This window comes from Vanellus vanellus (genome assembly GCF_965231255.1).
Source record: "Vanellus vanellus genome assembly, chromosome: 3".
In the NCBI taxonomy this organism is placed as follows: domain Eukaryota; kingdom Metazoa; phylum Chordata; class Aves; order Charadriiformes; family Charadriidae; genus Vanellus; species Vanellus vanellus.
Window position 1 is genome coordinate 25,519,566 of NC_138907.1, and position 25,458 is coordinate 25,545,023.

Genomic DNA, 25,458 nt, shown 5'->3' on the forward strand with positions numbered 1-25,458 from the left:
TAACCAGTTTAAAATGAAGTTGCTTTGCAACTTTCAAGACCATAATACCTGTGAAAAAGAACAAGTTGTTTCTCCAGACAGTTCAAAGACATACAAAATTGCAGCATTTTATCTACAGTATGTATGAATAAGCTATACAGTCAATTATATAAACGTAATTTTACAGATGGAGAATCTTAGTTGTCACTAATCTTGGGCAATTGAATGGATCATTTAGCAATCAGTGGAAATTAATGTGTTTATATATGCAAACATCAATTTTCTATCATTGTAAGTTTATGGAGCATTAGCGAGATGGTTTTTAATAAGTTTTGCAGTCTGTAAAGAATAGATGTGTATATCATTGTTACAAGGGAGCTGCAATGAAGGGAATATCAAATGTATGACTAGACTGCGTCATTCAGCTATCAATGATTAAACCACTAGTCTGGTTCATAAATTCTTCTTCTCACACTTCGAATCCTACCCTATGCTAGCAGCTCCACTTGGGATCTGAGTTCCTTTATGGTACCCACTGCACAGTTTAAAGATCATCTTCTGGGGATATCTGCCCAAAATGATGTGCCAGCTAGAACAGAGTAAACATGTGCTATCATCCTCTTTTACAGGGAGGAAATTAAGACACCAGAGGTAAATTAACATACCTGTGATCACACTGGAGCCTGTTGTAGAGCTGGGAATTAAATGATAGTTTTTTAAGTCCTACCGCAGTGCTCTAATCACAAACCCATCCTTCCCATCAATTTCAGAGTCAGTGCTGTTGAAAGGAGTATTTGTAAAAGGGGAGGAAGAAGGTAGTGGGAGCTACTGGAGGATGCAGAGAGCAGGAGTCTTGTCATAACCTTTGTGCACTGACCATTTTAACTTTGTGTTCCTACTCTGCTGCCAAAGGAGAAAGCAGCATACATCAGCAATCAGTTAGTGCTTTAAACATGGATGAAGTATCTTGACATTTCTCTTGTACTCCAACTTCTAGAATTCCTTTCCTCTTTTAATATCTCCATACAGTACCAGTATAAAAAAAGTGCCATTATCCCTCTAGAGGCTTGTACGTTCCTGTCAGTGGTCCGCAGACAGATGTTCTGACTTCTACTTCTGACCTTACTCACAATGTTTTTTCACCACAAAATTTAGAATCAGTTCAAATAATGAGTGACATAGCTATAGGATATTTTGTTTGTCAAAGTAACTGAAATTCCAGAAAGGAGTTCTTGATCACTCCTTGGCATAATGCAGAGTTGACAGCGGAGCATCCCTCCACCTGCTGCCTGTTGGCTTCAGGTAAGAGATGAAAATCTGCAGCTTGGCTAAAGAAGTTTTACCAATTTTTAGTAACTTCAGAGATCAGAATCTTAAAAAATCAAAAGCAATGATGCTGGATGTTACCCTTCTGTTGGACCACCTTTTCACAGTGTAAATTACCATTGTAAATCTGTACTGCCGGGAGGGAGGGAGGGAGATCTGGCCTTTTGTATCAGAAATGTGCTGAAACATGCTTAAGATGAGAAACAGGCTGCAAGAATGGGAGATGCACTAAGTGTCAGAGTTTGCTTTTATTTGCTTATGCAGGAAGTTGTGAATACATAGAAGTTAAGAGCAGGTGGTAGTTACAGAGCTGTGAACCTCACCTTTTAAATAGATCTTATTAATACTCACTAAAAGATTAAGAAAAATAGACTACTTCCCCTAAGTAAGTAAAACAAATGCCAAATCTTGTCTTTGCTTGAATAAGAGAAGAGAGTGTGTTCTTTACTTATTTTGATGCGGTCTATGAAGGAACTGTGTCAAGTGCTGCCAGCTCCGTTGATGTTCATGAGTTTGTTAGTAAGGCAGGAGCAGTCACAGCAGACGTGAGTTACGGCCAAAGGTTTCAAGCAGTTCAGAATTGCTGGATTGGGTGGTTTGTTATGGAGAGCCAATTCCTTCTTGCCTTCCTCCTGGGGAAATTCCTGTTAACATCAGCATGAGCTCTCACATTAGCAAAACGTGCAGAATTTGGCACGGGATTAGAAAACAATGTGGCAAACAACAACAGGCAGTGTCACTTAGCAATGTTTACTGAGTATATCTGGCATTTCAGAGGCTTTTCTTCCCCTATAAAATCATTGTTATCCAGTCACTTGGTAGTATTGCAGCGTTTAAATATTGATGAAAACAAATAACGCTGAACCAGAGCTTAGGGCTTAAAAACCACCCACACGCTGTAGATTAATGTGCCAACATGGGCTTTTCATAACAATAGCTAGCATGGCAAAGAGCATCTAAAATCAAATCTAAGCACTCGAGCCTCACTTACCACTGGTTTCTGCTGAAGGAATGGTCTTGTTTGCTCTGAAATGCCAAAATAAGTGGTCCCCACACCAGACAAACTATTACCAGTGCGAACTGCAGCATTTGGCCCATAGATGTGAACATCGTAAACTACTGTCCTTGTATCCCTCTGTATTGCACTGGCCCAAAATCTGAGGTTACATCAGTTAACAATAGCAGCAAAACCTAAGAAAAAATTAAATTTGAGATAAGTTGGTAAGTTGATGATACATATCTCAGAGTTTCACAGACACAGAGAGAATAAACTGTTGCAGTTATGTAGCCTGTTTTTTCCCTAAGTCTTCTCTCCGTTCATTGCTGTTTCACAGAGTTGGGGGGAAGGGTTTAGAAGTATGTCCAAATCTTATTTAGTTACATCCTACTTCTCATTAAACTGTTCCAAAGGCTAACTCACCTTGCTATGAGGAACATACGCCTTTCTTTTACGATGAATTATTCAGTTTTGGTAAATCTTTGCTTGACAAATTGTGTTGTTTCATTTCTGTTCTATCTATAGGTGTTTATAAGCTGGAATAAAGTTACTTCTTAACCATCCTTTTGAGGAACTAAATACATTCAGCTCCTTAAATCTGTCACCATGCAGAGTGTTTTCCAGACTTCATCATTCTTACGAATCTTCTCTGCATCCTTCCCAATTTATAAATGCTTTTTGAGTAGTAGAGTTTTAGAGCAGGATATATAATTCCAGCAGCAGCCATCCACCTGTCAAAGGAAACTGCAGTAAAGGCTCATTGTACTTACACTTGAGGTTTCCACTCTCTATAGGCAACGGTATTACACTAGTTTTGGCTAAACTGCCGCTGTGGGAAATTACAGGCAGCTGTTTGGCTAGGAGAAGGTACGAATGTTTTTCAGTGACACCGATTCCCAGATAAGACTCACCTCCTTTAAGTTAGAGCCTGCATTTTCTGAATAGAGATATTCTGTTATCCATGCTGAAAAGTACACTGCTTGCCTACGTCTGCGTGCCTACATCTACCTCATGGAGCGATAGAGATCGCTTTGTTACAGTAAACCACCCCTTTATTATTCATGACTTCCCTACCTGTAGTTGGTCAAGCTTTATGAGGAATTATTTTATATTTTCTTTCAGATAACTGAAAGAAATAATTTAATAATATAATATAAAAAATTATCCTTGCATTAGAAACACCTGCCTTGCAAGGAGTCCTCACTTCTAATTACATTTTCAGATTGGCCAGTTACCACTTTTGTAAACATATATAATTTTGTAGTGTTCTAATTTCTTAGTCAAAATGTCATGCAGAACAAAGCCAGGGAGCTTACAGAAGTCTTTTAAACCAACACCTTTATCTCACTCAACCACAATCAGAATCTCTCTTTTTTTTCTTATCGAGTTAGCATGGCATGGTGATTTTTTTTTTTAAACCTTTTTAATTGGCGTGGCTCACGTTACTTACTTTAACTGAGTCTTTTAACAGCCATTCAGCTGTTACGCTCAGGGCTGATATCAGCCTGGAGTTAATTTACCACTTCTTGCTCTTCTTTTTCCCCTCACAGTCCTTTGAAAACTTCCTTGTTGTTTCAAAACTCATCAGGAGTTAAACATAAGCCAACTCTTTTAAAATACTTGGTAGGAATTAAACCAGAACTCCCACTGCGAGCCAAAAATGAAGGCATGAGCCAAGGTGTGGATTCTATTTCTAACTATAATCACTGAGTTTTGTAACATCTGGTAAACAACTTCAGGGAAGCCTGTTCCGGCTTTATATCCCATGTTCATACTCGGGCCATAATGTTCTGTCTTAGACCTGAAAATAACCTTCTGTTTTAGCAGGCAGCTGTGGAATCAGTCTAAGGTGTTTGCCGGCTCTTCTTTCTATTTAAGATAGAGATAAGTACAGCTGAAAGGCAATAGATTTAAAAGATAAATAAATAAATAAATAAATCACATAAGTGGTTTAGTTTGTTTCAGTCAGATCGACCAATATTATCAGCTAAGCTGCTACTGCTGCGTCGAGGAAGTTTGTGTCCATTCGTTTTGTACGCAGGTCTTTCACACAGCAGCAAAGGAGAGACAAGACATTTTATTAACTGGCAAGCAACAAGAACTGCTAGGAAAACAGAGTGAGGGCTACAGTATCTGAATCTTCCTCTGTTTTTCAAAGGACCAGATTTCAACTAAATCTCTTTTATTTTCTGTACTTTTGTTGCATTGACAAGTGCCAGATACAAGTACAAGTACTAGTGAAATTGTACAATAGCACTGATAAATTAACACTTGCCACAGTAGGAAGGATGATAAATTAGCAAATAAATGAGCTTAACAGAAAGGCTGTTGAATACATTTGCCTAAATAACTGCTGCACTGGCCATACCACATGATTCTGTTCCCTGGGAAGCAGCAGAAAGGTACTCAAGAGATACTGGCTGCTGCAGGAATAAAAATAGGCAAGTCCTGAGAGGATTCAGGTGACAGACTGAATCATGATATGCTTCTATAGGTGAAACCTTGCCTGCCCAGTCCCAATTAATTATTCCCAGTTATGGTTTTAACCATAAACTACAGCCAGTTCTTAAACAGTTCAGCTAGGCCATGAGATCAGAAGGCAAGGGATGTCTAATTTTTACTTTTCTAAAAGAAACAGAAAAAACCGCAAACACCTATCATTTGGGATACGAAGTGTATATGTAATTTTCTTTTTTGTTCTTGGTCATTACTAGTTGTTATTAAAAAGTATTTGGAGAAAGGCAGAATGGGCAGATGATCCTTTTCTCCTCATGTAGGCTCCTGCTGAGGAGTAATCCGTGTGGCCGGGCCAGGCGGCGCTCGGTGTGGCACAGTCGCAGCCGACTTTCAAACAAAACTGTAAGGAGTACGTGTGAAAGCCAACAATGTGACCCGAAAACCGAAGAGTGACTTCCACTCTTAGCCCCTTCATTCGTGCATCTGGGGAGCGTGCCAGGTCCCCATGGGGTGAGGTCATTTTAGGAAGAGAAGTGTAGGAGGGGAGAGGCTTTGAAAGGAAGCAGCCTGGAGCACTGCTGGCAGCCGATGGGCGCTGGGAGCCGGTGAGACTCAGCAGCCCTGGAATCGCAAGAAGGGGCGCAGGGAAAAACGTGAATGAGAAAAAACAGCAGTGAGGAAAGAGAAACTGGAGATAGCAGGGCCAGAAGGTGGGGAGGCAAGTAAATCACTCCGCAGTTGTGTCAGCAGACCAGGACGTGCTGCAGGACCCCTCCGTCTGTCTCACATGGCCGAGGAACATACAAAACCCGACGGTCTGGGCGGTGAAACCTGGCAACTGTTAGGGAAGGGGATGGAGAGCTGCTATGAGACATTCTGGCCCAGGCGCTTTTGCTAACTAATCAAAACATAAAACTATAATGCAGTGCAATAGTACTTGTTTGAATAGGCTTAATGCCAGGTGGCATATTTATAACCCGTATTTATAGTAAAAATATCAGTGAAATACTAGACAAAGTCTGTTTAAAACCTGTGGCTCTTTGACCTTTCTTGTCCTTGGCAAGACTTGCTGAAGACTCAGCCATGCCTTGGGCAGAAAGTTGTTGTCCTGCCTCACCAGCGCACAGACAGACGGCACGTGCAGAGGAGCGGAGAGGCACGGGTATTGCTTTTTCCCAAAGCCTTACATGTCATTGGCACTGCCGTGAAAAAAGCCAAGTATCCTGACTGGCAGTACTGTCGCACGGACACCACAGCAGGCTGCCTTGTCTTGTCATGTTTCGTATGACCGCAGAATGCAGTCTTTAATCAGAATTGGGGGGGTACTTTGATTGGGCACTGTACAAACCTAGATAAAAGGGGAAGGTATTAATCTCTGCATGAATGCGATTGAGCAAGTACATTTTGTTATTTGTTCCAGTGAGTTGTATAATCCTGCTTCCCAGTCATCCAAATAGGATTTAGCATTGTCAACATGTTTTTCTTAATAGGATGATGCTATGAATTCATGTCCATGCAAGACTGGAAAGCCAGATTACATGTCTCGGGAGACTATATATATCGGTTTTAGCTGTTAGCGAAATCTGGTTTTTTCAATGACCAGGCCACAGCCTTGAGTCCACCTTACAGGGGAATTGTCAAGAGATGGTGTGCCCCATACAAGAGCCATCACAAACTTCAGAGGAGCCAACCATTTCATGCAGTATCTAAATGGTGTGGTTTGTTTTTTTTTTTAAAAAAAAAAAAAGGAAAAGTCTCAGCTATTTCTTTTCTGAAGGAAATATTACTTTCTTTAAGACTAACTAAAACCCTGTAACCCTTCTGCTAATTCAGAAATCTGCAATACTAAATTCAGGTTGATGCGTCTCCCCCTCAAAAGAAAATCTGCAGTAAGTGCTGCTTTGCCACGTTTCAAACATTATTCTGTCACATTACTAGCGAGATGCGCTGCAAATACACCACTTCAGAGGAGGAGGAGTTGCTTCTTATTGGCAAAAATTTTGCAGGTAATTGTGAGCGTAAATTCCAGTACATTGCCACAATAGCAGTTTAAGGGGGCCAGGGGGCCTTAGGCTAATCAAGAACCAGTCATGCGTTTTGTCAGGAATTAAGTCAGTATTCTTCATGGGAACATCACACAGCCAGAAGTCACATTTCACCAGCTCACCTGAAGCCTTGCTAACCCTCTAGAATAACCCGTTTGAGAAGTCTCTGCAGCCGCACCCAGAGGGGAAGGAGCAGAGCACGTCTCTCTGCTGGCCTGCCTGGCAGTACTGGCATGTGCCACCATGCGCAAGAGCTCCACAGGGCAAAGGAATTCTGGCAGAGCTGCATTTTCAACCCAAAAGAACCATACGGAGCTTGCAGAACCTCAGTGCACCCGGCTTTACTGATATTTTGTGCGTGAATCCTTAGTTTCAGCTAGAACTGCTGGGGCTATTATTTTTTAAACACCATCTACAAAGAGAAAGGCGGTGTGGCGCATCACAAGTCATATCCCTTTTCTCAGAGCTATGCTTGGAAGGAACACAGCAGGTAAAATGGTCATGCCTCATTCTTGTTTGTATTGCTAAAAGTAAGGTTCTGACAAAAGATGGTGAATTCTGAGAGGCTTTGCATTATCCATGAATATGCCCCTGTGGGCCCCTGTAGTCTTGCATAACTCATATCGCCTTCTTATTCCTATGTATTCTTCTTAATTTATAATACTTAATATATAATATAATATATAAAAATATATTATATGATATATGGCAATAATGCTTTTTATAAGAATAAGCATTGTTATTCCTACTCTCACTTACATATTTTCAGTAAGGTCTGAAGATCATAGAATCATGGAATGGTTTAGGTTGGAAGGGACCTTAAAGAACAGCGAGTTCCAGCCCCCTGACATAGGCAGGGACACCTCCTACTAGACCAAGTTGCTCAAAGCCCCATGCAGCCTGGCTTTAAACATCTCCAGGGATGGAGCTTCCACAACTTCTCTGGGCAACCTGTTCCAGTGTCCCACCACCCTCAGAGTGAAAAATTTCTTCCTAATATCTAATCTAAATCTACCCTCTTCCAGTTTAAAGCCATTACCCCTCGTTCTATCATCCAAAGGACTATGTCTGTTTCTGTCCTTTTTCTGTGTGAGATGCTAGCAGAAGTGTCACCCTACTCTTTTCAGCCTGAGTTTGACCAATACAGAAAGTGCACTTTCTTGACATTACAGTCTGCACAGACCACAGTGGCAGCCTGACTTTGGTCTCCCAACTCTTAGTACATAGACTTGAATCCTTACTTGATCAACTCAGCTCCTGTCTAGGATAGGGGAAAGAGTGCACAGGAGGTGGAAACAAAATGTTGCCACACTCTCTTATCCCTCCAGTAGCTCATTACTTACTGTGTGAGTCCTGGCTTGCATTTATTTCAAATTCAGATGTGTGCTGAGCATGGAAGCAACAAGCGCCAACTGTAAAAAGTAGAGTGATCGTCTTCTCTGTCTGCTACTTGGTATTAAGAGGAGGAGACAGAAAAGTGGCAAAAAGAAGAATGTATGACTTGTATGACTTGACATACTGTATGACTTGACCATTGATTAAACTGGAAAGGGTTGTGATTACATATTTTCATGTACAGACAAGGATCAGCAGAAAAGAGACAGACTAATTCAAGCCCTTGAAAAATGTAAGAAGGACCTTGTACATGGTCTTCCTGCCTCACCATTCAACTTCAGAAGTGTTTCTCCAAGCCAGCAGAAGGTATGTGACATTCTGACAGCATAGGACCCGTCACACAGGTAGTACCGAGTCGCATGAAAGAAACAGTTTCCCCGTAGTTAGCTGTACTCTGAAGTGCTGGGGAGTGCCTGTAACACAGCAGTTAAGTGCAGGTTTATTCAGTGTGCCTTTTTATAGCCTAGTCAAACGGAGATAATATTTGACTCTCAGTTTTGCCAACTGGCAGGTACCTTCTCATCTAACTGTTGCTGTCCCCACATGGCCTACAATGACAGGTACCCATGTCATGACTACATGTACATGACTAAAATGCGTCCCTGCACTGACAGCATGAATATGCTTATGCCACTCACAAACCCACATGCACTCTCTTTGCTCCTTTGGCAAATGGAATTAGAATTTTTTAAAAAGTATCGCAGGGGTGCCCAGAAAAAGAAATTGAGTGGATTTATTGACATAATTTGCTGATGTGTGTGACAGCATTCTTATTAGGATGATTTCTGTACACAATATTTTCAAGAGAACCAAATCCCAATGAGTTTCTTAGTATTCTCACTGAAAGCAATGCAATAACTTTACATTGTCTTACAGTATCCTCTGAATTTCAGAATGGTATTTCTGGTAAAAGCAAGACCCTAAAGTAATTAATCCTAATTCTGTATATTCTGCCAGATACCAGGAACTGTACAACCCCATGATAGTGTTAGTAGGCCTGTTCTTCACCAGGTTCTGCCAGTGGAGCTCACATCAATAGACAAAGTCTTGCAAAACATTTCATTCTGCCATAGTCTGGAGTCTCTCTGGGGCAAAAATTCCGCATCAGACTATATTTAGATTGTAAAACTTTCTGTTTGTTGAGAATTATAGTGGGTTTACCACTAGATTACCAATGATGCTGTTTATAAAGAATGTCATCCAATTCAAACATGTGTGTTATTTTGATTTGTAAAATCTTGCTCCCACTGAGAGAAATAGCAAAATGATAGGCCATAATTTCACCTATGGTATTTATGAGGATAACAGAGGTTGCGTTTGACTTCAAACTTGTGAGATGGAGTCATACTCACACCTGCATGGGCATACAAGAAGAGAGAATAGAAGATGCCATTGAAGAAGGGCTGTGAGATTGCCACTGAGACATCAGTTCCATCGATGAGAATGCACAGCGTCCAAGGAAGGAAAATACCTCATGTTCTTCCTCTGTGGGTCCTGGCAAGCAAGATGGAATTTCTGTAATTTCCCAAGACTACTTGTCATTAGCAACTTCAACCTTGTAAAGAGAAGGAAAAAGAAACTAGAAAAAGGGACTCATTAACTGGCTCTAGCACAGTGGCAGGGTGGCTTTACTCCTGACTGCAGTTCCCGAAACTCGGCAAGTAATTTAGACCACTTGAGACAGTTTGAAAACAGTTTCTTGAATTTCTTCCTGTGTGAATCAATTTGTAGGAGACAGTGTCTTCAGCAAATTGCTTTTACAATTTTTGTCAGTTATTTTGTTCTTTAACTTACAGGCGAGGTGGTCACTGTTGGAAAATGGTCACCTATATTTGACGTCTGGTCGAAACAACTGTTCCAGGACAAAGAGAGAGCAGCCCCGCTCTGTATCTTTTCAGAAGCTCATTTCAAGGGCTCCAATGCCAGCTCCTGCTGCAGGAAAGACTATCCAAAATATTGCTCAGCATGTTTTGTCTCGGACTCCTGTTCACAACTCTAGCACAGACAGATCAACTGCTTCACCACTTCTGCAGTCTCATGTGCGTTTAGGCAATCGCAACAGGAAGAAAGCATTTCAAAACTCGTTTAATAAAACGTATTCTGGGGACCTCCTTGACAAACATTCAATTTACTTCACAGAAAAGAAACAGCGTTTTACCCCTCAAATCTTAAAGACATCACACCAATCTTTTCTTGTAAAACAGAGGTATTATAATCCTCCTCCCCAAAAAAAGAGCTCCTCCCCTGGCAGACCATCAGTTAAATCAGCAAATGTCAATAATGAAAAGAAAAGGGAGTTGCACAGGTACTTACTCAGTTTGTTTATACATCAGTGCTAGAAGTAAAGTAATTTTCCTTTCAAACGCATCATTTTAAGCTTAACTGGTTTTCATTGTGTTTTTAATCTTTCAGATTTGTAGAAGATACACGTGTGAGACCACGTTCAGATCACTCTTCTCAGCAGCCAATTGAGGTTGGTGTACCCAGTTTGTTACAAAGAATGGAGCCCGCTCTTTATACACAAAAGTTGTCCTGGCTGTGTGGAAATGAGATGGACAATGGAATCATTGGCTTTGGCGCATATATGTTAAGAGCAAAACCAAAATATTAAATCATCTCGTGAGAAGTCATCAAGATTGCAATTGAGAAATCTAGCGTGTGTATCTAGAAAGGGTCAACAGACTTCTGTGAATAAAATAGGAACAGCTAAAGTAACTGGTCTCTCTGAGAAATGCAAACGAGGTATTATGCGATGTGAAAACCAGTCTATTCCAATACAATCTGTTCTTCTGAAAGCAGAGCTTTGTCTTACTTGACTGACATCTTGCTGCACTCTTAACATTTCAAGCAGTCATTTCAGCTTTTGATTGATTTACAGCCTTTCGCTCCATCCAAATAATAACTTGGAGCCCAGAAACATCTGGGCAAAGTGCTAATCACTCAGCCTACGGTCAGTACTGTAGTATGCCATACAGGACACTGTCTGGAAGTTGCACTCCATTAGTCACCTAGATTTTTAAGATGAATGGGGGATTAATTTAGTAAATTTTAGTGCTCTTAAAAATAAGGGATGCTTAACAGTAGCCAAAGCCATAGATGATAGACAGGTTTTGTAAGATTCCTTGGCCTGCTCATCCCTGGGTAGAATCAGTGTTGAATTTCATTACAGCTCAGCCAAGGTACCACAGGCAGGATTTGTGCTAGCTCTATGCTAGCTGGGACTATTCCATTTCCTGTTCCAACCACCAAAACCGTCATTTTACAACACTGTCAAGATAAGCAGCTATTCCCATTTGATAATCTGCAGCAAAAGATAATTTGAATATCAATCTGGTTTTCTAAGGCTTCTTTCAAAGATACAAATATATTTTGCACGTCATTTTAAAGAAAAAGCTGTCTCACTTGAGTGAGGTCTGCAAATATTTTCTATTTTGTCAGAACTTCTGATTTCCTTCATAGTATTTGCATCATTTTTCTCAGGTTATACAAGCCTGCTTCCATTTCTGCTAACACGAACCTACCTAATAATAATACTTTTTCTTTATTTATATGAGTGAGTGACACTCAAGACATTTATTTCGCATGAGCTGGCCTGTCACTTCAGTATGATGTTGTTGTGATTTCGATATATTATGAAATCAGATCATTTCCTCCTGCTCTCAATGGAAATATAAAATGTTAATACAAAGATAATTAAAAAGAAATTCTACTTTTCCTCTTCACTTGTTTGTGGCAGAACCATGGATTATGGATTCCTGTTTCTGAAGTGCCACTTTCTCCAGGATCACAACTTGAAGAAAAGTAAGTTAAATATTTGTTAAATAGTTAAACAATTTTAATAATAATTTATCTTCTGATACCTACACTTTGTGTATTGGAACTATTTTTTTAACTGATTATTCACAAAAGGCATAGATATTCTTGACTAATGAAAGTAATAGATTAAATAAATGGATTAAAGTAATTAGGGAGTTGACCAACAGAGCTGTGAAAATCAGTCATTTAAAAAGGTATAAACCTGGATAGTAAAAAAATGCAGTCTAGTAAATAGATTCATCGCTTTTGAATATGTTGGCAAAATTCTTTATTTGAGTTAGTTTAATTACTCTAAAACTGGTACCTCTTTGGATGATATTGTAAACCTTATTTGTATTCTGTGTATGTTAAAGAAAGATTCTGACAGCTTGTGTATTTGTATAGAGGAGAAGAAGAGTATCTTCGTTTTCTTCAAGATCTTACAAATGATATTTTGATTAGAAGTTGTTATCACAAAGAGTAAGTGCTTTGCATTTCTTATTTATTCCTTTGAGTAACAAAATTTTGACCAATTATTCAATCAGTGTAAAGAATTGGTGGGTTTAATGAGATTAAAATGAAACTTGAAATCAGTTTAATTTGACAAATACTTTTGTGACTGCACTTTATAGGAGTCATGATTTAAACTGAGTAGCTGAACAGAAAATATTTTCAGCCTGCCTCCTATTTCCCAGTGACTTCTAGTAGAAACATGGAAACGTTATGCTCTCTGACCCTGTTCTCAAGCTCATTCCCTTATATAGTATGGTGATAGACATTATTGTTTCAGTAGTCTCATCAGTTCCCAGTCAATCCTGAGCTAGCAAACCATGGAGCTACAATAAGTCTTCCCTAGCAAAGTGCATCACAGCAAAAGATTTTGTATTTAGAGTTCTTCCTCCCTCATATAAGAGCAAAATAAATAAATGCTATAATTGCTATCTTTAGGATGTATGTGCTATCAAGTTAATGATCCACACATAAGGGCTAGAGCCAAATGCACCCAGTGCTGCTGGTGTCTAACTGCAGCATCCTTTTCTGGTTTCATGTTCTGTATGTGACATCCTGTCACACACACACCCTCCACCTCGCACTCCCATTTCTAATAGAAATCTATCACATTTCTAATATTTAGAGAGCTGCCATAAGCAGCAGGTCTGTTTGTAGGCCTGCTAAAAGTGACAATGTTGTGTGCTCCTTTTCTATGCCGTTTCTTGGCCTGCATCTTAAATGGGAGAAACTCTTCCTTTGATAGAGGATTTAACCCCAATGTTTAAGATCTCGGTCTCTGTCAAGTGCTGTTCTTTGATGCTGGAGAGGTGCTAACCCCCTGAAATCAATCAAACTCAGTCTGACACCAAACCAAGATATTTCCCTTTCAATCTAGAGGATTTCAGTTAAAATCCCTAAGGCTCTTTTAAATATCTTTTTCTTAAGTGGCTGTTAACAGAAGTGGTTAGTTTGTTTTCTGAGCAGTCAGTTAAAGGTAAGTGTTCGCTTCCTTCCTTCTAGGTATAGCAGTTTTCAGACAAACTTCAAGGCCCAAATTAGAAGAGAATTTTCTGGTTACACTGAAAGGAACAGTAGTAGATTTGAAAAACACCAACTCACCACACATTGAAAAGGTTGCTAAGTATCATGCTTGCCCATACATATGGTTAAAAAGAAGATAACATTAAAATAAAATAAAGCCCCCAAAAGTTATTGTGTGGCAGCCCTCATACTAATGCGAGGATTAGTATCCTTCAGAAAATAAGTTTTTTCTCTATAGATAGTGAAAACCAAACTAGAGAACACAAACTTGTACCTGTATGATGTGACAGCAGCAGGGGTCATGTGTGTGCTCCGCATTGATCCCAGCTCAGAACATGGAGGGGCACCCAGGGTGTCCGTGCTCAGACTGGTAGGGTGAACGGATCTCTCTGTTGACTTTAGATGGAGGGTGTTTAGATGCTGTGCTCTCTTCTCTCAAAAATAAACGTTAGTAAAAATATATGAAAAATCATCCATTGTTTTCTTGAGTAGCCTCTAATAACAGACCTTAATTGCTCTGCAGAATAAAAGTGAATAATCAATAGTGGCCTTTCATTTTAAATCAAAAGTTGAATTTCTAAATAGATTTTGTGACAGACTGAAAAAGACACAACTAATGGCCTTAGCTAACCTGCTGCAGGATTAATATGATAGACACATATCTTAAAATCTCAATTTATTTAGACCAGTTTCACTATAGATAAAATTGTAAATGTCCTCCCAATTCAAATACGCTGAGCCCTCCGACTCATTGCAGATATTTTCTTTTTTTATTATTGTCTGAAAATGGAACCATTGAGTTAGATTTAACCAAGTTATGATTGTAGAACTTAGAGGCCTAATTTCCCCAGTCAGTTGGGTCTTTATTTTTACTGATGCTCATCACCATGACCACATCTTTTGCTTGCAGCTGGTCATAGACATCAAGAAATATATTGAGAGCACTTTTTTAAGGCATCTCTCTCTCCCAATGTCCTGGTTTGAGGTAAAACAGAACCAATTTTGTTCAGGAGCTTTGCTTCTTAGCTGGGCCTCTTCTAACTACTGAAATTAACTGCACATTGTGCAGACAGTGTTCACTCTCTCAGAGTGATAAGACCAATTGTTTATAGCTGATGCCCAGGCATGGGATGCAGAGAGGCTCCTGCTTATTCTTATTGCTATAACGCCCAAGGCCAACCAACTTTGTTATTTGCCCCCTTGGAGGGTCGGAAGCGGAAAAGCATAGTGGGGTCCCACCTGCGGGGAGGAGCGGACAGGACAGGTGACCCAAAACTGACCAACAGGTTATTCCATCCCATCTGCCTCCTGCTCAGCATAAAAACTGAGGGATCAAAGGGTCAGCCCTCTTTCTTCAATGGCCAGCATCTGAGGAGGACTCTGTTCCTCTGCCTGTGATCCTGATCCTGAATCCAGATCGAGAATCCAGTTCCCATCTGTCACTGAGTCCAGCCTGGGACTGCCCCAGTGCCAGCTGGTGTCGTGATTGTCATCTTGGGAGCTTGATACAGTTTTGTATATGTTTTTCATTATTTGTTTTTATTTTATTATTAATATTTCATTAAAGTAATTTAATTCCTTCTAAACTCATAAGTCTCTTTTTCCTCCTCTGCCTCTCTCTTTGAAAAGGGGTAGAGGGGAGCATCTGTCAGTCCCATCTCAGGTCCCCCAGGTCCCCAGTAGCCGATTTGGCCTAAACCACGACAGATTAATTGCCTAGTACAGCTAGTTAACAAAACTGTGACCATGAAAGTTCAACCTTCAGTGTTTCCCTTAAAAGTTATTAAAAATGAGGACCAAGAACAAAGGGACCATGCCAATGACCTTCAGAGGTCTATAAAGTGTTGGGCTAGACGCCGTTCAAAAGTCCTCTTTGAGTAATGCAGTATCTTAGACAAAAGAACTACAGCTATAAATGAAGGTAGGAAGCTGCTTGCAGTACTGCCCAGCACCCCAATACCCTCAGCAGTTTCACCCAGTCAATGTGGTGGGACAGTACTTGATAGTAGCAACAGAGAGACATAGGCCCCACCAAAATACAGGGGTGGACTACTACATTGCAATGGAGAGCACCAATATGAGGTATTTGTGTGAAATATGGAAAAAGAAACTGGAATTATATACATGAAAAACTTTCCCCATCAGAGTTCCTGCCAAACTGCATGCACTTGGAATGAGAATATCCAACAACCTTAAAATGTTTAAGATTTTATCTTTTAAATTCATGTACAGGTACAGGAAGGACAGGGAGGGGATGGAGCAAAAGCGAAAAGTTGGGATGTATATTAAGTGATCTGAAAGACAGGCTGAGTGGTATTTTTCATTTGGAAGTATATGGCCTTTGAAAAGTCCTTTTTTTTGCACTGATGTTCCTTTTTATTCTTTTTTTAAGGGCCTTGGAAGATGTATTTCAAATGCACATTAAAAGTAAGAGGCATAACCTTGATGAGGTGAGCAAAAAACATCTATTATTAAATACTCTTGTCATCTCCAGTAGAAATGTTGTACATCAATGCTGAGCAACAATTTATGGCAGATCAACTGCTACGCAATTTAAATACATGGCAAGGAGAAACTGCTGCTGGTCTACTCCAGAAAATAGCAGTCACAGCAAAAAAGTGCAGCAACAAACATTTCCATGGAAGACTGGTAAAGAGAGATTTTTCTATACATATTTGTGTATTAGTGTAATAAGGTTTCTAAAAGACAGATAATGTACTTAGCATGCAGAATGGCTTTAATTACATAAAGCTTATTTACAAAGAATTTTTGTTGCTGCACTTTTTTGCTGTGACTGATATTTTCTGGAGTAGACCAGCAAGAGAGGCTTGCAGGCTGTGACTACATCCAGTAAGAAGACCTTGTTTTTTAATAGCTTGCTTTTAGGAGTTTGGTCACCATAACAGATTATAAAACTCCAAGTTGAACATTAAGGCTCTCCATGTGGTGCCTGCTAAGAATTATACACCTCAAAATGCTTTATCTGAAAATCTCACATGCTGAGAGGGAAGCGGCCTGTGCAGAGACAATAGGAAATGCCAGGCACAAATACACGGCCACAGTCCTGTCTCTCTCCTCTGCAAGTCTGGCATCTTATCTAGGACGAGCGAAAACACCTCTGCCTGTTTTAATCCAGATCTTAGGGCCCTCTCCTGAGAGTAGGGCTTATAACTCATCTTTGAAAAATGGGAAAGGGCACACTGTTTTCCTTTTAAAAGTCATTCACAGAGAAGATGGTATTAGTGGTGTCATTGTTATCTTTACTGTTATCCCAGATTGGTTGAAGCATCTGCCCATGAAATGGGGGTAGGCAGATTCCAATGCCTTCCCCCGACTGGGGGAGACCCAAATCCAACACCACATCTCAAGAGCAGATGACTCAACCGGGCTTTTAAACTATTTCCTCTAGGTTAGATAGTAGAAGCAAAATGGGAGATACTAGCACTATAAACCGAGGTTGCAGCGCTCATTTAAAAGTCACTAAGTTTTTCTCTTTCCCAATAACTGAGATATAAATTTTTTCTTCTTTACAGTCTCTGTATTAAAAAAAAAAAAAAAAAAAAAAAAAAAAGGAAAGAAAAACACATTCCTAAGGGCCTGGAGCAGAACTATGAGCTCCACAGAGGGTGCAAGAACTTAGTCACAGTCTTCCACTTACATTGCTGGCCAGCTGCTGGTCGGCAGGTCCCTGCCCAGTGCACAGGGCTTGGTTTGGAGGGCTCTTTCGTCCTACGCTTCTCCCACGTCCTGCAGGGAGTGATGCTGCGAATTCTAGCCTTGAGAGGATTTGATGCTTGAGTCCTCCTCTAGATCTGATTTTCATGGTCAGGGGTTTGGACTTTGCATTCTAAAGCTCATATTGCTGCAGTAGATTCAGGTGGGAGTATTTCTGAGGAATCGGCAGAGTGTGCCTTTTAAATGGGCTACCTTTGCTTATTTGTTTCTGCAAATTTGTGAGGCTGCTGTTTAGTACTATACTTTCTTCAACACTAGACGTGTGGGAGTTATGCATATGCTTTGTAGGATGAATTAATAACAATCAAAGGAATTATAAAATAATTAGAATGCAGATGGTTATTTTGTCTTTCAAAGTGCCATGATTAGGAGAGAGATGGTGTTTTGGTATCTGTTTAGATGCTGGTCTGAGTGACAGTCAGTAGGTAGCAAGAGTGTCTGGGGAATGATTTGAGCTGAAATTAGTGAATTTTAAGTCAGTTTTGTGGGAAAAAAAAATCAGCAACAGAACCTCAATTTGAGAGGATATGTAATTTACATCTGACAAGGGAACACCAAGTGTATTTCTAAGGTCAACTCCTGCAAGGCTCTGACTGCCTCAGAGACAGAGCTAGGAATCCTTTAATAGGATACTGAAGGTACTTGATTCCTTCTTCCAGAAGACTCCCAGCACTTCCAGGAGGATGAGTTTGTAAACAGTAGTGGATTTTGACTATATCCTGTTGTGACACATTTGATATATATGTTCTGCACCTGAATAGAGCTTAGGCCTGGTGTTTTCCTTTGCAAAAATACCAACTGAAGACTTTGAAGAAACTCAGAAAAGACAAGTAAAATTAATTGGCAGAGAATGGATTTAAAGAATTTTTTGAAACCACATATTTGCATGTTTAGTCATGCACCAGTGAAAGGAAAAAAGATGAAAACTGCCTCTATATATTAGAAGGATGTAGCATGCACAAGAGAAAGAAGCGTTCTTTGGAAAGATTAAATGAGAAGTGTAAGCATAACCTACACCTGGAGAAGCTTGTGGGCAACGACATTTATTAGAACAGGCACAGTTCCCACAAAAGAAGTAATGGGAGCTGAATCGCTTTGAGACTTTTAAAACTGAATTAGCCAGTGGATGGAAAGGAATTCCATAGTGAGTAGACTTTTTGTCCTAAAAAAAATATGTTTTTCTCTTTTAGTTTCTTGTCTTCAAACCAAACTTTTTTTTATTCACTATCACTGTTTTTTGGACCAGACAGCCAAAATAAGAAGATGGAAACATTTGTCAAGGTCTTTGCAGTGTTTTTTTACCCATGCTGGATACCTACCAACTTGTTATTTGGGTACTCGCTTCCCTGGGCTCTGCTATTCTGTGTACTTGCTGCACAAAACCAAGGCCCCTCTCCAAGTTGCTGCTAGCACTTACTCCAGTGCAGTATCTGAGATCTGTTCCCTAAAACAACAGGTCTACTGTGGGTTCAGGCAATCCAACTGCATTGCCTGACCCACCGTCCATGTTTGGCCGTGCATCAGCCAAGCAATCCCCACCACTTACCAGGGAACTTGCGGCTGTACTACCTGTAGCCTCCCCTCCAGCTTTGAGAAAGAGTGTAGCACCATTGCTCTTCGCAGAGAAGGATATGCACTCAATGGGATGTTACATGGGGACTGAGGAGTAGAAGAATGTAATTAATTGCCTAATTCCATTAGAAAAAAAAAAAAAAAGATGGTAATTGTATATCAGGGCAGGAGACAGTGAAGAAAAAACATATGAAAAACATACATGGAGGAAAGGATGGTACCTCAAAGACAAGAGCCTTTTAAAACAACTAGCACCTTCCCCCTTGATGTTATTCTCTATGTACGTTCATAGCATAGTTATTGATGGAAAGTTGGGGCACAGAGGGCAGTTCTTTCACTGGACTCCAGCACAAGGCAATTTTCAATCTGGTTCATCAAGGTATGCCTGAGGAGCAATTTTCTTTGCTTTAGAACATGCAATTTCAAATAGCGTGCCCAGGAGAAAGCATGCACCAGTCCTGCCACCAAGATTTATTTCTGCTATTCGTACTGTTTTACTGCCTCTGCAGACCGCATTCTGTGGTCTGCTTAGAATCTTCAGCTGAGGGTGCTTTTCACCTACCCAGACCCAGAGGTCCAAACATTTCTTTATGTTTTAGAACTATAATTTTTTTTTTTGCAGCACACTTATTAAGAAACTGGAGAGTTTTTATAACAAATTTTCAGAGTGTACAGGTTCCCCCATTTTCTCTAGTAATGAAATGGTCTCCACTACGGAAAGCTTGTACCAGTTTTTTTTTCTAGCCACGTGCTCATCAGGCAGTTTTATACCTTTAGAAGTGCAAGGATGACATTTCAGCTGCAGAATAGTGGTCTCAAAACCTGATCCATACTCAGATACAACTCAAGAAGCCATCAATTCCATGAAAAATATTTCCCTAAAAAGAAAAAAATGCTGGTTCTTGCTAAGAGGTAGAGGTACAAGAGCAGCTTTTAGAATCCAGGACAGAGGAAAAAATGTCACTCCTGGGCTTGAAATAGCCACTGAAATGGATCTCTAAGTGCATCATTGCAGGAAATTGATGGGAAACTAACACAGCTCCTGCAGGGGTGCGGGATCCGGTGCCCATCTGTCTTCCAGTGAGCAAACTGTTCCCAGTAACTTATTTCCAGGAATTTTATTATATAAAGTCAAAAGCTCCTGAAAACACAAAGTAATACCTTACACTTGTTGTATGCCTTTGCTTTTAGGAGGATCATAAAGCGTTCACTCTCAAAAAAATGCAGTGTAGAGACACCAAAAGATTTACCTCAGGTGGGGGGGTGGGAGACAGCTGATAAATGGCATCCAGCAGTGTTACCAAACATTTCAGGACAGGAACACAGAAGAGCATAGGCAGCTGAATGTAGCAGCAGCGTGGAAGCCGAAAGGCCATCTTGCTTTGATTACTGTGTGAGTATAGCCTCAGTGATAAGACCTGGCAGGAAGTGTCATAAGGTCTTTCATAGCCAGTAGCGGAAAGGTCTATTTTTACATTTCTAAGACATTTTTGATGTACCGCACCTCAGCACTATCCTGAGTCACGCTACAGCAGATGCAGGAGAAAGCAACCTCCGTGTAATCCCTGGCGCTATCTCCTACATATTCTTTGCCCTTCCCTTCTTCAAGTGCCATACCCGGTCTACTTAGCCCATCACATCTCATAGGTTGCCTCAGGAGGAGATATATCAGCAGACAAGTGTGGTTTGGGATGCTAATGCAATAATTACTGGCTTAATCATCAAAGTGAATAAGCAATTTACCAACAGTCCCTTTCAGCACTGTGCACAGTTACCATTTAAATACAGATTTTTGTAATGTACCATAATTAGATACTGCACATGGGAAAGTTTTAAAAGTAAACCAGTAAAAATGAAAATGACTGCTCTGAGATGGGCACAGGACCCAAGTTTATTCTTCTCACAATAGAAAATGTCAGTGATCTGGTATGTGGAAACTTTCTTCCAAACCAGTACTGACCCATTGGCCCCATCATGGGCAGAAAGGGAAATGTCCTGTGAAACAAGTTCTCTTCTGCATGGGATTTAAATTACAAATCTTCTATTTTGGCAAAGTAGCATGGCTAATATTTTTAGAAATTCCAGTGTGAAGAGTTTCATTTCAGTTTCTTAAATTTCTTCTGAAGTTTCAACTGGACATACTCATTTCACTGCCTGCTCTGGCAGTATATACTGCATAGCTGACTATACTGAGATGTTGCTCCTGTTCTTCCCATTACATATGCATATTCACCTGTGTGTGTACTGTGGCAAATACCAATTTCTTCAAGTACACAGGTATCTGCCTATGTAAACCAGAGTTTCCATACATGGAGACAACTAGAAAATATAAAGTAAGTATCATGTAAACACAGTCCATCTCACAACCACAGGACACACATACAATAGAATCTTCACACCTTCATAGCCAACAGCTTTGATTACTTTAGCCACTGATACTAAGCCTAACCCAGCCCATGTTTTAATTATATGTCAGCAAGCTCCAAAATTAGATCTTGAGGGGAAAAGAGAGGAAAAGGTGACACTCACATAGTTAAAACACAGGATCAAATCTGCTGGCTCAGCACTGCGCAGGTCTGGCCACAAGCTCTCACAGTCTTCAGCCTTCCATAACCTTGGCTGCCGTACTGGATTTTTCCCTTTTGTTGAAGGGAACTCAGTCAACTCAGCAAAACAGAACACAGAAGATATAAAATGCAGTATTTACAAAGAGCAGCCTTGTGGATAGGTTTTAGTAACTTTTAGATTAGTTCAGAAATTATTAAGAGTCATGTTCGAGCCATGGAGGAGGTTTAAAAGTTACTCTTTTCACTGTTCTTGGGCATTTCTTAATGCCTATCAAGACCATAAAATTCTCAAAAGAAAAAGAAATCCCTTGACATTTGAGACTGCAAATTGGTTTAACAATGCATCTGCACAGAGAAATCCATTGGATCTCTATCACAAAGAGTTTGGATTTTTTCTGAACACCAGTATGCTGAGCTAGAAAAGTGATTCCTTTTTAAGCACTGGACATTATGTGTTTCCAGCTCACAGAGAGTGGATTATCCACTGTCCTTAATATGTTTCAACTAGAACAATTAATTTTCTGTTAAGTGCTTGAGATTGAGTGCCCATCATAATGACCTTCAAATTGAACTAGAGTTTTAAGATTTTCCCAATAAATTCCTCAGAATCTGTTGAACAGCTTTTAACTCCACCCATCCTTTTCCCTTTCTACATGACAGCTTCTAGGCTCCATTTTGTGTCCTGAATACCCACAGGTCTTCTTCCAGAGATGAAGAAGAGGCCATCATGATTATTATCTCTTAATAAAGCAAAATTCTAGTAATCCTAATTGATAAACCCATGATCTCTTTTCCACTTGATTCATTCTTACTGTACTATTAATAACTTTCTCAGCCTTGAGCAAGTAAAACCGCAGTGGTCAGGCGCTCTCAGTCCATTCTGCAATCTTCTGCCATTCAGAATCTACTCTTGTATTTTTCAAGACAGGTGAACTGTTTGACTGCTTAATAACTAGTTCGAATCCAAACTGCGGACCACGTAGTTCATCACCATTTTCACTTCTCCCATTACGACTACACTGGATCACTGATGTATTTAGCTCAAATAGCTTTGGCTCTTTGTAAGGCTGAAATAAACAAACACATGGGGTCACAGGAAAACGTTAAAAAAAAAAAAAAAAAGCCTGTTTTGCTCCAACAAATTCTGCAACAAGCTGGTGTTTTACCTCTGAGAAACCTATGCACATGGTAGGCATACCCTTAGACTATATGGAGTCCTGGGCTATGGCTTAGTAGCAGTCTTCCACATTATTTTTACAAAGAAAAGGTAAAGTTGCTGGTACCTTATGCAATGTGTTCCATGGAGCTGCTGCTCCATGGTAGCTTACTGCATGCAGACTCTTACCTTCCCATGGGCACTTAGAACAGGTAATACCAAGAGAAGCGGCTAAAGAGAAGGGGGATAAAGGTGAGTGCCAAGTGCTTTCAAGCAGTTACCTGCACTGTGGATGCCTAAAGACATTCCTGTACAGGCACAGAAGTACCCCAGATGTTGCTCAAGCATTGCTAGTGCTGTAATAGCTGCAATCTTGTAAAGCAGTGCTTGCTTCTAACTTTGTCTGTTATTTAGTGTAGATGGAAACTGCATTTGCAATGTTAAAACTAAACTCCTCACTGCAAAGTTACAAGACTGTTCCTGTAAATGTTGTGACTCCTGACTAACTCAACTCTCGTGCTGTTACTGCAGCTCTGTCTTAGGCTCGTGGCTTTTTGCCATGGCCGGCTGAACAGTCTTCTCAAACAACCAGCTGTGTTTTGCTTACCTACACTCACTGCAGTTCTGGTTTGATACTGGATTGCTTTTCACCACCTCTTCTGCAGCCTTGCTTCTGTGCTTCTTCCCAGCATGGCATGCATTTTCCAGGGGGATTTAGCTATAGGAGAGAGAATCTGGACTGCAAAATTTTCTTGCAAATGAAAGATAAAGTCTCCAAGACTACTTGAGTGAGCTAGAGGAAATAAATGAATGAGATAGTGGGGACAAAAGTGAAACACCTACTTAACTGAAACCTCATTTCAGTCTTTTTCTCCAGTTAATTAAGTATTGAGGAAAATTAATGTAGAAAGCACATTTTAAAGCAATCAAGTACTGCCAGAAATCAAACCAGCAATTTGAAAAGGAACAACACTGCTCTCTGGCATCTGACAAAATAAGATATTTGACAGGGAACAATATGTGCAGTACTGGTTAATTGGGAGGCGAGGAGAAGAATAATCATAGCTGCATTACTGAATTTATAGAAGTATCTCCAATGTACCACAGGGATGATGCGAATCTGTGGAATTCTGCCTGCTACAGCAAGCCAGCAATCACTTACATTCCCATCAACATTTTTACAATGTACCCTGGGCAGCACTGCAGAAATAGCATCTGTGGTGGCTGAAACCAGCAGGCTTGCCTTTAAAACTACTGTAATCCCACACTTTCCTCTGCTGGTGAAGAGATATAGGATAAGAAACAAGGGGGGAAGAAGTCTTTATTAACACTTGCTCTCCTTTGTTAGAGTTCATCAGAGCCAAGTACGACCCTTTACCAGTTCACGGGGTATGGAATATGGCTATTCCAGCACCAGTCCTACGACAAGTTAGGTTGACTGTGTTTTTTTAAAGCATCAGCATTAGAGCAAAGAGAAGACTTTCTTTTTTCTACCTTTTAGTTCTAAGCTGTAGGCAAACCCAGTGCGAACTCTACGCATGAACTTATCTACATTTTGGAAGTTCTGGCAGAACTTTCAAGGCTATATTCTCTTTCCTGCAGTTGATTCACTAACCCTCCATTTTTTCCACGTCATTTTAGCACATTAAAGTGATGCTTACAACACAGGCAGCATGCTGCTGTGTTAAAGAAGCCAGCAATGGGGATCGAGGTACCTGAACAAACCAATCATTTGGTACCCTTCCCATTCGCACTAAAAACACTACATAAGAGGATGTGTAGTTAATAGGAAACTGTTATTTAGATTCTTTGATATAAATCAATACTTCCACATGTAACAGCCTGTCTCAGCAGCAGATTTGTTGATCTGAAGATAATATCAGGAGCCAGACACCAAACAAATAAAAAGAGAGGTAAAAGAGCACCTAATCAAGTTAAGCAAGCAGCTAAGCAAGTAGGAGATCTGGGAATCACAAAACAGTCTCTTTCACTCTGGAATCGCTTGCAAGAAATTGACAAGAAAAAAAAATCCCAAAGGATGAAATACCAGTCATCTTCATTACTACTTTCAGCCTTCATGATTGGAACCTAAGTTAATTAAAAAGGATCCAAACTATGTTCCTCAGGAGAACTAAAATCTTCAATCAGTCAGCACCAGATAATGACTAAAGCTACACGTCTTTAAATGTCAACAATAGTACTGAAAACAGTTTATTTTTCAGCACAGGGTCAAAACAATACAGAACATTTCCCTTTCTCTATAGTGAATCAGAGCAGTCCCCAACCACAATTAATAATTTCCTATTCCCCTATCTTGCCTCTAAAAAAAAAAAAAAATCAGTAATCTGATGTAGATACACAGACTTCATGAAAAAGGCAATATTCCTTAACAGTATCAGATGCATTTACACTGTATTTTATGTGGTACTCAGCAGGCCTTCTATAGAAAGGAACCATGAAGCACCATGCAGTACTGAGAGCAGATTCTCACCAAGCTTTACTCTGTTTAATTTATGAACCACAATAGCAGAAAAGCAAAATACAGAAAGCTGCTAATTTTGCTGTGCACCCATCAATCATCAGTGCATTCATCTAAGTATTTCAACAGCTGAATTATAAATAGAGATAATTATTTGTATGCTGTTAAAAAGCTTCCAGGAAGAGAAATAAAACAATGCAAAAAGCTAAGCAGATTTAGCTATTTTATAGATACATCCCATTTTTCTAAGTTCTGTATAGTTTCTGAACTCTACAGTGAGTAAGTGTTTGGGTGCGCCTGTAAGTGCGTCAGAGAATATGCACACACACATATCTATAACAGAGGAGATACGCCTGTCTCCTGTCACTGGAACTATAGATATACCTGTCCATATTTTAAGCAAATCCACAACATTGCTTTTG

The 25,458-nt window shown here is 40.0% G+C and overlaps 1 long non-coding RNA gene across 1 annotated transcript; it reads right to left on the minus strand.

Annotated features, from left to right (window-relative positions):
* Nucleotides 1-1,934: 1,934 nt before the first annotated feature.
* LOC309670645 lies at nucleotides 1,935-8,489 on the minus strand. Its single transcript, XR_014269024.1, has 3 exons — nucleotides 8,468-8,489; nucleotides 2,297-2,496; nucleotides 1,935-1,949 (listed from the first exon to the last, which is right to left on the minus strand). It is a non-coding gene; the product is annotated as an uncharacterized lncRNA (long non-coding RNA).
* Nucleotides 8,490-25,458: the final 16,969 nt, after the last annotated feature.